A 17,424-nucleotide genomic window follows, 5' to 3' on the forward strand; every position below is an offset into this window, starting at 1 on the left:
CTCGCACAAAAACTCCGGATATCCGGAGAGCCAGACACTCCCAATCCGCCAAAAACCTGTTGCTGCAACCAGCACGCTACCGGAAAAAAAAAACCTACAATCGGGCCTTCTCTGGGGCTGCATCTTTTGCTAACTCCAACACGGAGGTTTGTGAAGCGTTGGAATTTTGCTTCCAACTCTCACATCATTATACGTTTAAAGGGACCCTTATCTATAGGCCGCCAGGCCCGAGGAATCGGTTCTTGACTCAAGCATGCAATTTGATGGAAAATAAATTAAGTGCTGATTAATACACCGTGCTAGGCGACTTTAACTTCAATTTGGAAAGTGCTGCCAACCCTGACACATACAGCTTGCTGGACCTTATGAACAGTGTAGATCTCAAGCAGCAAGTTAGGGGGGCTACTCATAAGGCTGGGCATTCGTTAGACGGGATCTTTTCTAACAACACACACTTGGAGTTCTTAGAGCTGCTCCCAGTGGCCTGGTCAGACCACAAGGCGGAATTGTTTAGAGTTACTTTACCCCTGAGGACTGTTAAGAAACCCAAAATTAAACCCACATATTGTAGAGCCTGGAATAAGATAAAAACAAATGATCTTGTCGACCTTCTATCTTCTTCCTTGCCTTTGCTGCCGGCAAATCTTGATATGGTGACTTCAACTTTAAACAACTGTCTTGAGTCAGCTGGTGATAAACTTGTCCCTTATAAACTCAGCCACCCTAATAGGACGCGCCCCTCCTCTCCTTGGTATTCCCTGGAGCTTTGAGACAAAAAACTGGTCTGTAAGAGCTCCGAAAGAGCATGGAGGAAGGAATACAATGAGACAGCTAGAAAAGAATACAAACAGACCTTGGCACAATACAATTAGTTGTTGTCAAAAGCAAAGCAGGACTTTTTTTGTAAATAAAATCAAACAAGCTAAAAATTCGACTAAGGAATTGTTTAGAACTGTCACCGCCTTGACTCATCCAGTTCCCCCTCCCATTGTGGCTAGCCAAGAGCTGTGTGATACCTTAGCCGATTTTTTTTTTCAATAAAGTTGACATTATTTTTGCCTCGCTGTCAGGTTCCATGACTAAGATCCTCCCTAAAGCCAAAACAGACTTGGATCCAACACCTCACGCCTAATTTGATAATTTTTCCCAGTTTTAGTCTCGGAGATTTCTAAAATGATCATGTCTGCCAAATCGGCCCACCAACTGACCCATGCCCTTTGGCTACACTTAAACTAGTGGCGGAACCAGTCACACTCATTTTAACACCCATCTTCAATGCGATGTTTGAAGAAGGCTGTTTTCCTAATATTTGGAAAAGAGCAACTATAATACCCCTATTGACGAAATCCAATCTTGATCCCAAGGACTCCAGTAACTTCAGACCGATCTCTAGAATTCCTCTACCTGCTAAAATAATTGAAAAATTCATGAACTTACAACTTAGTGCTTTTCTGGAAGCCTCCCAGAGATTAGACCCTTCTCAATATGGATTTCGGGGTGGACACAGTACAGAATCCGCTCTCCTCAAATCCACCAATGAGATTAGAACTATTTTGGATCAGGGAGGAAATGCAGCCATGATCATGCTGGACCTCTCAGCAGCTTATGATACTGTCCATCATAGTTTATTGATGGACAGGCTGTGTGAGATCGGGGTAGAGGGGGCAGCTTAGAAGCTGCTTAAATCATTTCTTTCTAAAATGATTCAGTTGGTGGCCCTTGGGGAGTTCACATTGAAACCCTTCACGTTACCATGTGGAGTCCCACAGGGTTCCGCCATTAGTCCAACTCTTTTTAATGTTTATGTCTCTTAACTCGCGCCTCTGATCGAATCCTTTGGTTTCGATTTAACCTCATACGCAGATGACACACAAATTGTTGTGTCACTGCTACCTGACATGTTACATGATATGGCCACCCGCTTCCAGGACTGCTTAAAAGCTGTAGGATGCTGGATGAATCAAAGCTGCCTTAAGCTCAATTCCAGTAAAATGGAGGTTGTTCTGTTTGGCAACAATTTGAATTTTTGGTCACCTGGCTGGTGGCCGGATAAAATGGGCACTCTCCCCCAACCCGTTAAGAAAGTAAAGAACCTGGGAGTTTATATTGATAATAAACTCTGTCTCAAGTACCAGGTCAATGCAGTGGTCTCAACAACATCCTGTACTTTAAGATCCTGCAAAAAAATTCAGCCTTTCCTTCCTACGGATAGTCAGAAAACTGTCATCACAGCCTTAGTCATGTCCAAACTGGACTACTGCAACAGTCTATACATAAACATCTAGTAAGGACTCATGAAAAGGCTTCAACTTTTGCAGAACACGGCAGCCAGACTGCTCACTAAACACCTAAATATGCTTCGATATCAGCGGAGATAAAAAAAAGCTTCACTGCTTAAGAAACGTGTTAGCTTTAAGGCTTTGTGTGTGGTCCATAAAGCCCTTTATGGATTTGGACCCCTTCATCTTAGACAGAACCTCCAGTGGTATGTGCCTAGGAGAACCCTTCGCTCGTCTGAAGCGAAACAGGTAGTGGTGCCCTTCATTTTTAAATCTAAGTGGAGAGGTAGGCGTTTCATGGTCGGAGCCGCGAAGGCATGGAATGACCTTCCGTTTCAGCTTAGAGCCATAATTAATCATCTGTAGTTTAGGAAAGCCCTCAAGACGTGGCTATTCCAGTCTAATTAAACTGCGTCCTCTTCCTTGTTGAGGCCTCGGTAGGACATCTGATCTTTCAGCATCAGGACACCCGTTCACAGAGCGCTTTACAAATGGCAATAACATTAACATTAAACAAGAATCTGGAACTCTCTTCCTCCTTCCATCAGTAGACTTCCGTCGCTGGCACACTTTAAGAAGGAGACCAAAACCTTCTTAATGGGAAAATACCTCGCCTAAGAATTCTGTTCAATCACCTCATCGACTTGTTCCACCCTCCTCTTTGGCATTATGCACAACCTCCACAGATGACACATTTTTCTGCACTCCGGCTTCTCCCCATGAGATGAGAGAGCGTGTATATTATACCTACCTGCTTTAATTTTTAACTGCTTTAATATGTTATCCCTCATGTAGATTGGACCTTTGACGGCTTGCACCTCCTGTAAATTCTGCTTTAATTTTAACCCACATGTAGCTTGGACTTAAGACTGCCTGCTACCCCCTTACTACCCCCTTACAATGTATGCTTGGCTCTCCCAATGTGATCCTTCCCATCCTCACGACTTGTATTCCTTCCCCTCAAGCCTGTAAAGTGCTCTGATACCCTCACCGGTCTGGATTGTGGTCTATAAAACGATAAAATAAATAAATAAATGCCAGATTACACCCTTCTAGTTAGTAAGAAGCGCCATAGGGTCGCTGTTCCCTAATCAAGCAGCGGAGTAGGCGAGGAGCTCAGAACATCTGATCCAGAATTTACCCTGGAATATGACATGTTTAGGTCTGCCTTGAGCGGCCCGTTTCAGGAGGTGTCTGGATGGTATGCAGCGTTTAGAACGCAAGCATTACCACGGAATACCTTTACAACGCGGGCGTAACAACGAAAGTTGTTACCACGCATTGCACTGGGGGGCGCTCAAGGATAGTAAATGATTTAATTTATTATCCCAACACCTTCCCTACTATCCACGGGGACTGGTGTTGGAATAGTAAATTAAATTAATCAATTTTGCGCCCCCCAGCGCAATGCGTGGTAACAACTTTTGTTGTTACGAACGCGTTGTAAAGGTACGCGTTGTCAATGTATGCGTTCTAACGTCATACATCCGTCTGGATACCACCAGAAATAGACCAGTGCCAGATTGCCAGTACAAGGCGCTGCGCACTTCCCTGAGGGTTTGGCGGCACAGAGGGATGCTTCGCTCCAGAGCAGCAGACGGTCTGTTTCATTGTTCGCTGGTTTTGGCTTACTGCCTTTGACAAAGGCAGACACCACCCAGCTTTGGCACTGGTGGGCTGAAGAGAAGGCATAAAAGCACTGACTGGAGGCCACCAAACCTTCTCTGTTGGTATGCCTTCTAGCACAATTTCAGCCCTATTATAACGGATCGTCCTGCTACCCTACCTTGCAAAAGTCATGGAAAAGATGATAAACAAACACCTAGACAAATACCACAATGACAACAGCCCCGTTATCACCACACAAACTGAATCAAGCACAACCACGGCCAGTGAGCGTCATCAACGCTGCCACAGACGACTTCCAGAGGATCATAGACAGAGGTGACACCTCATCCAAGGGGGCATTTCCGCAGCCCTTGACATGGTCGTCCACTTGATCCTTATCCAATGTCTACAAGAATCTTTACGTTTCGCTGGATTCTCCTCCTTCCTGACAGGCCGCACTCAACAGCCTGCCCCTTTCACATCAGATGCCTTCAAGCTCATCTGCAGAGGTCCAAACGGATCTCCAGTCACCCTACTCTGTTCAACGCACACTACACCCCACTTGCCAGCATCATCCCAGCCCACAGAATCACCATTATATCCTATGCTCATGACACCAGGCTCATCCTTTTCCTCTCCCACAAGACACCAAACACTGGACCAACTTCTCAGTTTGCATGACCACAGTCATCCTGTAGATGAAAAACAACTGCCTCAACCTCAACACAGAAAAGGGGGTGGTGATGAACAGAGTGTCTGAATTAAGCAGACCACTCTTACCCAGTCCAAAGATCAGGGCTTGATCCATCACCGTTATTTATCTCACTGCCCCATCCCAGCTCAGAACATGGCTATATGCAAATCAGTCTGTCCCTTGCCCAGTGCATCATGGGAACAGGGCAGACTAAACTACCAAGCCAATTCTTCACCAGAAAGGAGACAAGCTACCGGGGACCGGTTTCTGGCATTTCAGCCGTCTTCGGCCCGGCTTGCTTGAATCCTGATGGAGCAGTGAGAAAGGGACTCATGTCTGAGTATACCCTGCCACACCTATAGTGGCCAAAAACGATTCAGAAAAGGGGGTGGTGATGAACAGAGTGTCTGAATTAAGCAGACCACTCTTACCCAGTCCAAAGATCAGGGCTTGATCCATCACCGTTATTTATCTCACTGCCCCATCCCAGCTCAGAACCTGGCTATATGCAAATCAGTCTGTTCCTGGCCCAGTGCATCATGGGAACAGGGCAGACTAAACTACCAAGCCAATTCTTCACCAGAAAGGAGACAAGCTACCGGGGACCGGTTTCTGGCATTTCAGCCGTCTTCGGCCCGGCTTGCTTGAATCCTGATGGAGCAGTGAGAAAGGGACTCATGTCTGAGTATACCCTGCCACACCTATAGTGGCCAAAAACGATTCAGAAAAGGGGGTGGTGATGAACAGAGTGTCTGAATTAAGCAGACCACTCTTACCCAGTCCAAAGATAAGGGCTTGATCCATCACCGTTATTTATCTCACTGCCCCATCCCAGCTCAGAACCTGGCTATATGCAAATCAGTCTGTCCCTGGCCCAGTGCATCATGGGAACAGGGCAGACTAAACTACCAAGCCAATTCTTCACCAGAAAGGAGACAAGCTACCGGGGACCGGTTTCTGGCATTTCAGCCGTCTTAGGCCCGGTTTGCTTGAATCCTGATGGAGCAGTGAGAAAGGGACTCATGTCTGAGTATACCCTGCCACACCTATAGTGGCCAAAAAGATTCAGAAAAGGGGGTGGTGATGAACAGAGTGTCTGAATTAAGCAGACCACTCTTACCCAGTCCAAAGATCAGGGCTTGATCCATCACCGTTATTTATCTCACTGCCCCATCCCAGCTCAGAACCTGGCTATATGCAAATCAGTCTGTCCCTGGCCCAGTGCATCATGGGAACAGGGCAGACTAAACTACCAAGCCAATTCTTCACCAGAAAGGAGACAAGCTACCGGGGACCGGTGTCTGGCATTTCAGCCGTCTTCGGCCCGGCTTGCTTGAATCCTGATGGAGCAGTGAGAAAGGGACTCATGTCTGAGTATACCCTGCCACACCTATAGTGGCCAAAAACGATTCAGAAAAGGGGGTGGTGATGAACAGAGTGTCTGAATTAAGCAGACTGGGCCAGGGTCAGACTAATTTGCATATAGCCAAGTTCTGAGCTGGGATGGTGCAGTGAGCTAAAAAACGGTGATGGATCAAGCCCTGATCTTTGGACTGGGTAAGAGTGGTCTGCTTAATTCAGACACTCTGTTCATCACCACCCCCTTTTCTGAATCATTTTTGTCCACCATAAGCGTGGAAGGGTATACTCAGATGTGAGTCCCTTGCTCATTGCACCATCAGGATTCAAGCAAGCCGGGCCGAAGACGACTGAAATGCCAGAAACCGGTCCCCGGTAGCTTGTTTCCTTCCCAGTATAAGAATTGGCTTGGTAGTTTGGTCTGCCCTGTTCCCATGATGCACTGGGCCAGGGTCAGACTAATTTGCATATAGCCAAGTTCTGAGCTGGGATGGTGCAGTGAGCTAAAAAACGGTGATGGATCAAGCCCTGATCTTTGGACTGGGTAAGAGTGGTCTGCTTAATTCAGACACTCTGTTCTTCACCACCCCCTTTTCTGAATCAACCTCAACACAGACAAGACAAAATAATTAATCTTTGGCAAAGACACCTCACTCTGGGGCTCCACCTGGTGGGCGTCTGAACTTGGACTCCAAGAAACTCACTCAAAGAACCTCGGACTACAATCGTCAACCAGCTTACCGTACTATAGGGTGGTCTCAATACTGGAATAGAAGGCGTGCTCGACTCTGGATCGAGGTGCATCGGCAGATACTATAGAGGGGTCTCAATACTGGAATAGAAGGCGTGCTCAAGTCTGGATCAAGGTCCATCGGCAGATACTATAGGGAGGGTTCAATACTGGAATAGAAGGTGTGCTTGAGTCTGGATCGAGGTCCATCGGCAGATACTATAGAGGGGTCTCAATACTGGAATATAAGGCGTGCTCGAGTCTGGATCGAGGTCCATCTGCAGATACTATAGGGAGGCCTCAATACTGGAATAGAAGGTGTGCTTGAGTCTGGATTGAGGTCCATCGGCAGATACTATAAGGAGGTCTCAATACTGGAATAGAAGGTGTGCTTGAGTCTGGATCGAGGTGCATCGGCTGGTACTATAGAGCGATCTCAATACTGGAATAGAAGGCGTGCTCGAGTCTGGATCGAGGTGCATCGGCTGATACTATAGAGGGGTCTCAATACTGATTTAGAAGGCGTGCTCGAGTCTGGATCAAGGTGCATCGGCAGATACTACAGAGGGGTCTCAATACTGGAATAGAAGGCGTGCTTGAGTCTGCATCGAGGTGCATCAGCAGATACTATAGAGGGGTCTCAATACTTGAATAGAAGGCATGCTCGAGTCTGGATCGAGGTCCTTCGGCAGATACTATAGCGAGGTCTCAATACTGGAATAGAAGGCGTGCTTGAGTCTGGATTGAGGTGCATCGGCACATACTATAGAGGGGTCTCAATACTGGAATAGAAGGCGTGCTTGAGTCTGGATCGAGGTGCATCGGCAGAAACTATAGAGGGGTCTTAATACTGGAATAGAAGGCGTGCTTGAGTCTGGATCGAGGTGCATTGACAGATACTATAGAGGGGTCTCAATTCTGAAATAGAAGGCGTTCTTGAGTCTGGATCGAGGTGCATCAGCAGATACTATAGAGGGGTCTCAATACTGGAATAGAAGGCGTGCTCTTGAGTGTGGATCGAGGTGCATCGGCAGATACTATAGAGGGGTCTCAATACTGGAATAGAAGGCGTGCTCTTGAGTCTGAATCGAGGTGCATCGGCAGATACTATAGAGGGGTCTCAATACTGGAATAGAAAGCGTGCTCGAGTCTGGATCGAGGTCCATCGCCAGATACTATAGAGGGGTCTCAATACTGGAATAGAAGGGGTGCTTGAGTCTGGATTGAGGTGCATCAGCAGATACTATAGATGAGTCTCAATACTGGAATAGAAGGGGTGCTTGAGTCTGGATCGAGGTGCATCGGCAGATACTATAGAGGGGACTCAATACTGGAATAGAAGGGGTGCTTGAGTCTGGATTGAGGTGCATCGGCAGATACTATAGAGGGGTCTCAATACTGGAATAGAAGGCATGCTCTTGAGTCTGGATCGAGGTGCATCGGCAGATACTATAGAGGGGTCTCAATAGTGGAATAGAAGGCGTGCTCTTGAGTCTGGATCGAGGTGCATCGGCAGATACTATAGAGGGGTCTCAATAGTGGAATAGAAGGCGTGCTCTTGAGTCTGGATCGAGGTGCATCGGCAGATACTATAGAGGGGTCTCAATAGTGGAATAGAAGGCGTGCTCTTGAGTCTGGATCGAGGTTCATCGGCAGATACTATAGAGGGGTCTCAATACTGGAATAGAAGGCATGCTCTTGAGTCTGGATCGAGGTGCATCGGCAGATACTATAGAGGGGTCTCAATAGTGGAATAGAAGGCGTGCTCTTGAGTCTGGATCGAGGTGCATCGGCAGATACTATAGAGGGGTCTCAATAGTGGAATAGAAGGCGTGCTCTTGAGTCTGGATCGAGGTGCATCGGCAGATACTATAGGGAGGCCTCAATACTGGAATAGAAGGCGTGCTCGACTCTGGATCGAGGTGCATCGGCAGATACTATAGAGGGGTCTCAATAGTGGAATAGAAGGCAGGCTTGAGTCTGGATCGAGGTGCATCAGCAGATACTATAGAGGGGTCTCAATACTGGAATAGAAGGGGTGCTTGAGTCATGATCGAGGTGCATCGGCAGATACTATAGAGGGGTCTCAATACTGGAATAGAAGGCGTGCTTGAGTCTGGATCGAGGAGCATCGGCAGATACTATAGAGAGGTCTCAATACTGGAACAGAAGGGGTGCTTGAGTCTGGATCGAGGTGCATCGGCAGATACTATAGAGGGGTCTGAATACTGGAATAGAAGGCGTGCTTGAGTCTGGATCGAGGAGCATCGGCAGATACTATAGAGAGGTCTCAATACTGGAACAGAAGGAGTGCTTGAGTCTGGATCGAGGTGCATCAGCAGATACTATAGAGGGGTCTGAATACTGGAATAGAAGGCGTGCTTGAGTCTGGATCGAGGAGCATCGGCAGATACTATAGAGGGGTCTCAATACTGGAACAGAAGGAGTGCTTGAGTCTGGATCGAGGTGCATCAGCAGATACTATAGAGGGGTCTCAATAGTGGAATAGAAGGCGTGCTTGAGTCTGGATCGAGGTGCATCAGCAGATACTATAGATGAGTCTCAATACTGGAATAGAAGGGGTGCTTGAGTCTGGATCGAGGTGCATTGGCAGATACTATGGAGGGGACTCAATACTCGAATAGAAGGGGTGCTTGAGTCTGGATCGAGGTGCATCGGCAGATACTATAGAGAGGTCTCAATACTGGAACAGAAGGAGTGCTTGAGTCTGGATCGAGGTGCATCAGCAGATACTATAGAGGGGTCTGAATACTGGAATAGAAGGCGTGCTTGAGTCTGGATCGAGGAGCATCGGCAGATACTATAGAGAGGTCTCAATACTGGAACAGAAGGAGTGCTTGAGTCTGGATCGAGGTGCATCAGCAGATACTATAGAGGGGTCTGAATACTGGAATAGAAGGCGTGCTTGAGTCTGGATCGAGGAGCATCGGCAGATACTATAGAGAGGTCTCAATACTGGAACAGAAGGCGTGCTCTTGAGTCTGGATCGAGGTGCATCAGCAGATACTATAGAGGGGTCTCAATACTGGAATAGAAGGGGTGCTTGAGTCTGGATCGAGGTGCATCAGCAGATACTATAGCGGGGTCTCAAAACTGGAATAGAAGGGGTGCTTGAGTCTGGATCGAGGTGCATCAGCAGATACTATAGAGGGGTCTCAATAGTGGAATAGAAGGCGTGCTTGAGTCTGGATCGAGGTGCATCAGCAGATACTATAGATGAGTCTCAATACTGGAATAGAAGGGGTGCTTGAGTCTGGATCGAGGTGCATCGGCAGATACTATAGGGAGGTCTCAATACTGGAACAGAAGGAGTGCTTGAGTCTGGATCGAGGTGCATCAGCAGATACTATAGAGGGGTCTCAATACTGGAATAGAAGGCGTGCTCTTGAGTCTGGATCGAGGTTCATCAGCAGATACTATAGCGGGGTCTCAAAACTGGAATAGAAGGCGTGCTCTTGAGTCTGGATCGAGGTGCATCGGCAGATACTATAGAGGGGTCTCAATACTGGAATAGAAGGCGTGCTCTTGAGTCTGGATCGAGGTTCATCAGCAGATACTATAGAGGGGTCTCAATACTGGAATAGAAGGCGTGCTCTTGAGTCTGGATCGAGGTGCATCAGCAGATACTATAGAGGGGTCTCAATACTGGAATAGAAGGGGTGCTTGAGTCTGGATCGAGGTGCATCAGCAGATACTATAGCGGGGTCTCAAAACTGGAATAGAAGGGGTGCTTGAGTCTGGATCGAGGTGCATCAGCAGATACTATAGAGGGGTCTCAATACTGGAATAGAAGGGGTGCTTGAGTCTGGATCGAGGTGCATCAGCAGATACTATAGCGGGGTCTCAAAACTGGAATAGAAGGGGTGCTTGAGTCTGGATCGAGGTGCATCAGCAGATACTATAGAGGGGTCTCAATACTGGAATAGAAGGCGTGCTCTTGAGTCTGGATCGAGGTTCATCAGCAGATACTATAGAGGGGTCTCAATACTGGAATAGAAGGCGTGCTCTTGAGTCTGGATCGAGGTGCATCAGCAGATACTATAGAGGGGTCTCAATACTGGAATAGAAGGGGTGCTTGAGTCTGGATCGAGGTGCATCAGCAGATACTATAGCGGGGTCTCAAAACTGGAATAGAAGGCGTGCTTGAGTCTGGATCGAGGTGCATCGCCAGATACTATAGAGGGGTCTCAATACTGGAATAGAAGGGGTGCTTGAGTCTGGATCGAGGTGCATCAGCAGATACTATAGATGAGTCTCAATACTGGAATAGAAGGGGTGCTTGAGTCTGGATCGAGGTGCATCGGCAGATACTATGGAGGGGACTCAATACTCGAATAGAAGGGGTGCTTGAGTCTGGATCGAGGTGCATCGGCAGATACTATGGAGGGGACTCAATACTGGAATAGAAGGCGTGCTTGAGTCTGGATCGAGGTGCATCAGCAGATACTATAGATGAGTCTCAATACTGGAATAGAAGGCGTGCTCGACTCTGGATCGAGGTGCATCGGCAGATACTATAGATGAGTCTCAATACTGGAATAGAAGGGGTGCTTGAGTCTGGATCGAGGTGCATCGGCAGATACTATGGAGGGGACTCAATACTGGAATAGAAGGCATGCTTAAGTCTGGATCGAGGTGCATTAGCAGATACTATAGAGGGGTCTCAATACTGGAATAGAAGACGTGCTTGAGTCTGGATTGAGGTGCATCGGCAGATACTATAGCGGGGTCTCAAAACTGGAATAGAAGGGGTGCTTGAGTCTGGATCGAGGTGCATCAGCAGATACTATAGAGGGGTCTCAATACTGGAATAGAAGGCGTGCTTGAGTCTGGATCGAGGAGCATCGGCAGATACTATAGAGGGGTCTCAATACTGGAACAGAAGGAGTGCTTGAGTCTGGATCGAGTTGCATCAGTAGATACTATAGAGGGGTCTCAATACTGGAATAGAAGGGGTGCTTGAGTCTGGATCGAGGTGCATCAGCAGATACTATAGCGGGGTCTCAAAACTGGAATAGAAGGGGTGCTTGAGTCTGGATCGAGGTGCATCAGCAGATACTATAGAGGGGTCTCAATACTGGAATAGAAGGCGTACTTGAGTCTGCATCGAGGTGGATCGGCAGATACTATAGAGGGGTCTCAATACTGGAATAGAAGGCGTGCTTGAGTCTGGATCGAGGTGCATCAGCAGATACTATAGATGAGTCTCAATACTGGAATAGAAGGGGTGCTTGAGTCTGGATCGAGGTGCATCGGCAGATACTATGGAGGGGACTCAATACTGGAATAGAAGGCGTGCTTGAGTCTGGATCGAGGTGCATCGGCAGATACTATGGAGGGGACTCAATACTGGAATAGAAGGCGTGCTTGAGTCTGGATCGAGGAGCATCGGCAGATACTATAGATGAGTCTCAATACTGGAATAGAAGGCGTGCTTGAGTCTGGATCGAGGTGCATCAGCAGATACTATAGATGAGTCTCAATACTGGAATAGAAGGCGTGCTCGACTCTGGATCGAGGTGCATCGGCAGATACTATGGAGGGGTCTCAATACTGGAATAGAAGGCGTGCTTGAGTCTGGATCGAGGTGCATCGGCAGATACTATAGAGGGGTCTCAATACTGGAATAGAAGGCGTGCTTGAGTCTGGATCGAGGTCCATCGGCAGATACTATAGCGAGGTCTCAATACTGGAATAGAAGGCGTGCTTGAGTCTGGATCGAGGTGCATCGGCAGATACTATAGATGAGTCTCAATACTGGAATACAAGGCGGGCTTGAGTCTGGATCGAGGTGCTTTGATTGGTCGAGGAGCAGCAGTGCGTTACCCTACCTTGACTGCTTGTAGTCGCACAGCCTTTGTTCTCTGTGACTACCTGAGATGGAGGACACGGATTCCCTGGGCCTGGGCAGACAGAAGAACAGTTTCTGGGCGCCAGAGTATCTGTGACGAGCTAGCCTTGGAAGGATGGCTCTCCCGGAGTTCCTGCTTGAGATCCGGCCCAGGCCTGCTGAGCCCTCTGCAGCACAATGCCCTCAGTACAAAAATAATTGAACTACGTCAAGGTCTGTGCACACTTGATATATGGCAGCAGGGCACAAGTCCTAAAGAAAGAAGTGGGGGGACTAACCAAGTTAATCAGTATGCAAGTGGCATCGCAGCGTGTGACATCGCAGTGTGTGACATCACGTGAGCTGGCATCACAAGAAGTGGCATCAGATCTTAAGCCCTCACATATATGTTCAGCAGGTCTGTCATGAGTACATTTGAGCACATTTAGAATATACAAAGAAACCGTCCTGATTTAGGCAGAAGATTCACACTTTTGTACACTACACTTAAAACAATGTTACCTTTTGTCAGCATTAAACTTTCTATAACCATAGTGCTTTAAAAGAAGTAGTGATATTTAATTTATTACAACACCTCCTCAGGGGTAGTTAGCGCTATAAAATGCTATTTATTTTATGTAAATACTGGGAAAGATCACCACATCTGACATTCTTACAGTACGTATATGTGAAGTGCTAACTAGGTGCGAGCCTTTGTTTCCCCTCCGCTTCATTTCCATCAGGTATGAGGCTCCTGACTGCTGCCAGACAGGAGACTCCAACAAAAGGAGGCCTGATGGCCCCTCAGACTCGGCCTTTGTTATGGGCCCTGAGAACAAGCAACAAGGGAACCGTACTCACATGGAGCCTAGAGTGATTAAAGTGTTTTACAAAGGAACAATGGCTCATGTGGACTACTAAAAGCTTATTTTTAATAATAAAGCCTGCGCAATGCAATATTTAGGGTTAAATTGATGTCAAAAAGAGAGCCAGCCGATCACACCTTGGATTTTAATATTACACAATTATTTATATAGTAAGTTGTAAGACACAACAATACACACATGATAGTTCAAACAGAAAAAATCAGAATAGTCATTCAACATTGGCGAGGGGTGTCCCAGTGAAGTTTCGGATCCTAAGAAAAAGGTGACATACTTCGTGACATATGTACAAGGTTTCCTTTAAAATATAAATTCGACCATTTAGGAGGTATAGAGTGTAAGAATCAGCATTTTATACAATGAGAAATGCTGTACAATGGATCGCATTCATTAACTGTCAACGGCGTTTCGACCCTGTGTGAACCTGGGCTTCTATGGGAATTCACAAGGGCATATTATCAAGCCCCTTATCGCCACTTTAGCAGCAGTTTCCAGGCGCTAAAGCGGTGATAATGTTATCGTCGCTCTTGATAATATGGCCCCTAGTTCTGTAGGGTAAGACCTAGGGACAGATTTACAAGCCCGTTCTAACACGGGGAAAGTGACGCAAAAGTGGCACAAGGGGCTTGTAAATCTGCCCCCTGGTATTTAGAACATTGGCTTTTAGAGAGTTATCTTCACAGCAGCACAAAGGGATGCACAATAACGACAATGTAATTAGGTTGATTTTTGGAGACTTAATACAGATATACAGCGGCATTAACACTGCTGCTTGTATACATATGGAAATGGGGGAGTCTATGAGACATTGGCATATTAAAGTACTGATGAATGTATAGATAAGAAAAACTATTAACATCACCCCTTTAATTCGGATGTATGACGTTAGCACGCATACTATTACCACGCATACCTTTACAACGCGGTATTTACAACGAATACCGTTACAACGCATAGCGCTTTGAGGTGCTGGATAGTGGTAAGTATAATTTTATATTCCGACTCCAGTCCCCGTGGACACTAGGGAAGGTGTTGGATATAAAATTAAACTTATTCCTATCCTAGAGCGCCCCCCAGCGCAATGCGTTGTAATGGTATGCGTGGTAATGCCTGCGTTGTAATGGTAGTGCGTTGTAAAAAATGCGTGCTAAATGTTGTATACCCTTTAATTCTAGTGTTTTAACTGATTAATGTTTATTTGACGATGGAGCGGGTGTTCCAAAACGCGTTGAGAGCATAACATAAAATGATGTATACTTTAATCAAGACCCACACCCCTCGTCTGTACTCTTCAACCACTGGTTTGTTTTTACTGTTTTTTTAGCACGCTAATAGAGTTATATAAGTTACGGTATGACATTATATCAGATTGAGAGAACATTGTTTTTTTATCTCTTTTAAAAACAAGTGCTTCTTTCCCCACCACATATTGATCATGGGAAGGTCACATAAAGTTTCCAAACTGTGGTGATTGCTAATATTGGTGTGTGATTAGTAGCATCTCCATAGGTGTCGTCAAAGGGAATTTACTGTTTCCGGTGGATTGCTAAAGAGTTGCAGCAGGTAGTGGAGTGAAGGAAGACCTGGTTATTGCTCTAATGTTTTTTAAATCTTTCTCCAGTACATTTGTAACTATTCACGGGACCATCATGCGTGAAGTAAGGGGCCTCTCCACACATCTGAGATGCCAGGGATAGCTGGCAGTTTAGTAGGGGAGAGGCACAGTCAAGTCATTTGATTCTTTGCATTTTCTTTATGCTTTAGGCAGAAATAGGATTTATCTTGCGTTAGACTTGGCATCTTTTGGCGTGTTTCCCCTGACTTTTTGCTTTCTGACCTCCTGTTTTTGACTCTGTGTTTGCTGGTGTAATGATTCTGCGCACTTTCCTCACTACTGTCTAGTGGTAAAGTGCAAGTGATCCTGTATAAAATGTATTATGGATTGGTGTTTCCATGATTGACCTATTTGATTTATGTGTCAGCCCCTAGTAAAGTGCACTGCGAGTGCCGGGGCCTATAAATAAGGCTCCCGGTTTTCCGTTTAAACGAATTTTTACATATAAATACAGACGGAAAAATATTTCTTTTCCGTCTGTATTCATACATAGAAACTGAATAATACGACCAAATTGGATTCTGAGAATTGTTCGATCTGTGCTGCAGCCCACGGTTGCCTCCCCACGCCCCTCGTCCCTCGTCCTGATTGCCCTGTATGCCTGCCCAATTTAACACCTGCTGGGGCCATTAATCTTTGTTAGGCGCGGGAAAACATGTCCTAGGAGCTCTTGCCTCTGACCTGCCCCTCAGCCCTGATGACGTGCCTGTTACATTCTTTTAGCAAACCAGCTGATCAGTCATCAGCTCCGCAGCTCTAGCTCTGTAGTGAGTGCTGCGTCAGCACAGCAGTCTGTTTTAAGTCACAGTGAAGTGAAAAGGTGGGGGTGGAGGTGAACTTGTATTTCACGGTTTGCACCTCTACGCAGTTCAACTTTAAGGAGGCGGGGGGTAGTGTTAGCAGCGCGAGTACTTCGCGCAAATGTAAGACGGGCAGAAATTAATGTGACCCAAAAAGGTCAGAAAGTCCGGCGGCATTAACACATTAGGGAAATTAGGCAGCATTCGCTTCGGGATACCTTCAGGCCTTATATTCAAATTTATTTCTGAAATGAGAGCTCCCTGCTTCAGAGGAGGTAGTTTACTCTCTCAGCTGTGGATAGTCAGCCCGCACCACAGAGAGAAGCATGGAACTGACAATAAGGAGAGCGAGGCATTCAATATCTGTAATATATGAAGAACGTAGACAGCTCTTTCATGCAATCTTTGGCCAGGTCACTGAAAGTGCACATGTGCACTTATCTAAATTCTAAATGTGTTTATTATGGCCTGTGAGTGTTTTCAATATTGTAACACAGCAGCAGCTGACACTAATATTACTGCAAGTAATCTCTGCAACACCTTCCCATTTCACATATGAAGGTCCTGTTTTGATCGAATAGAAAAGTTTTTTGTGAAAGTTGTATGAAACATACACAACATTGGTCTTCCAAATGTCTATGTTAGACTCTCACACATTGTATTGTGTTTATTTAATTTGGAGCATAAACACATATAGCTGAACCTATAAAAAACTGTGTGCACTGCCTATTTAAATAAATGTGGAGAAATACTAGTTGCAGCGTCCTTTTTTGCTTGCGACAAAAATAAATGCGTATATATACAGATAAAATGACAAAAAAAAAAAATATCTATAAATACAGACAAAAATGTTAAAAAAATAAATAACATAAAACCGGGAGCCCTACCTATAAATCAAATGCTGTTGGTGGGCTGCAGCACTGGATTGTGCCACCCACGCAAACAGCCCGTAAAGTGTAACTCTGGCCTGCCAATGCAGACCCTGTGCGCAGCCTGGGTCTGCCATGTCGACTTGGCAAGTGCACACACTTGCAAGTCCCTAAACCTTCCCTTTTTACATGTGTGTCGCCCCTAAGGTTGGCCCAAGGTACCCCCATGGGCAGGGTGCATTGTATGTGAAAGGTAGGACATGCCCTGGTGTGTGTGGCATATCCTGAAAGTGAATTACAGCCTACTTCGTTTTCCCCTATTGCAAGGCTACCTGTTCCCCATAGGCCAGAGTGGCAGTTTGATTATAACATCCTATAATCCTAACTGACTCAGGGAACATGGTAGAAATTCGAGTTTAGTATGCCTGAACTCAGAATGATAAAATACATATTTTAGTGAAGTTGGTTTTAACATTCTGTGTTTGAAAATACTACTTTTAGAACATAGGTATTTTCTGATCTACCCATCCAGCCTGCCTCTGCTAGCTTGTGTATTAGCTGTCTGGTTTGTGAGTGGCAGGGGCTGGGGGAGAATCCAGGAGACAGGGTGAGTTAGCACAGTGTTGATTACAGCTATCTGCATGTAGATGGGTGGGAGGAGTAGCACCTGGGTCTGAATAGGGATGGGCCTGCCTTCCACAGTGCTAGCTCAACCTCCTGTGGTGCGTCTGAGGA

This window comes from Lissotriton vulgaris, chromosome 3_2 (assembly GCF_964263255.1).
Source record: "Lissotriton vulgaris chromosome 3_2, aLisVul1.2, whole genome shotgun sequence".
In the NCBI taxonomy this organism is placed as follows: domain Eukaryota; kingdom Metazoa; phylum Chordata; class Amphibia; order Caudata; family Salamandridae; genus Lissotriton; species Lissotriton vulgaris.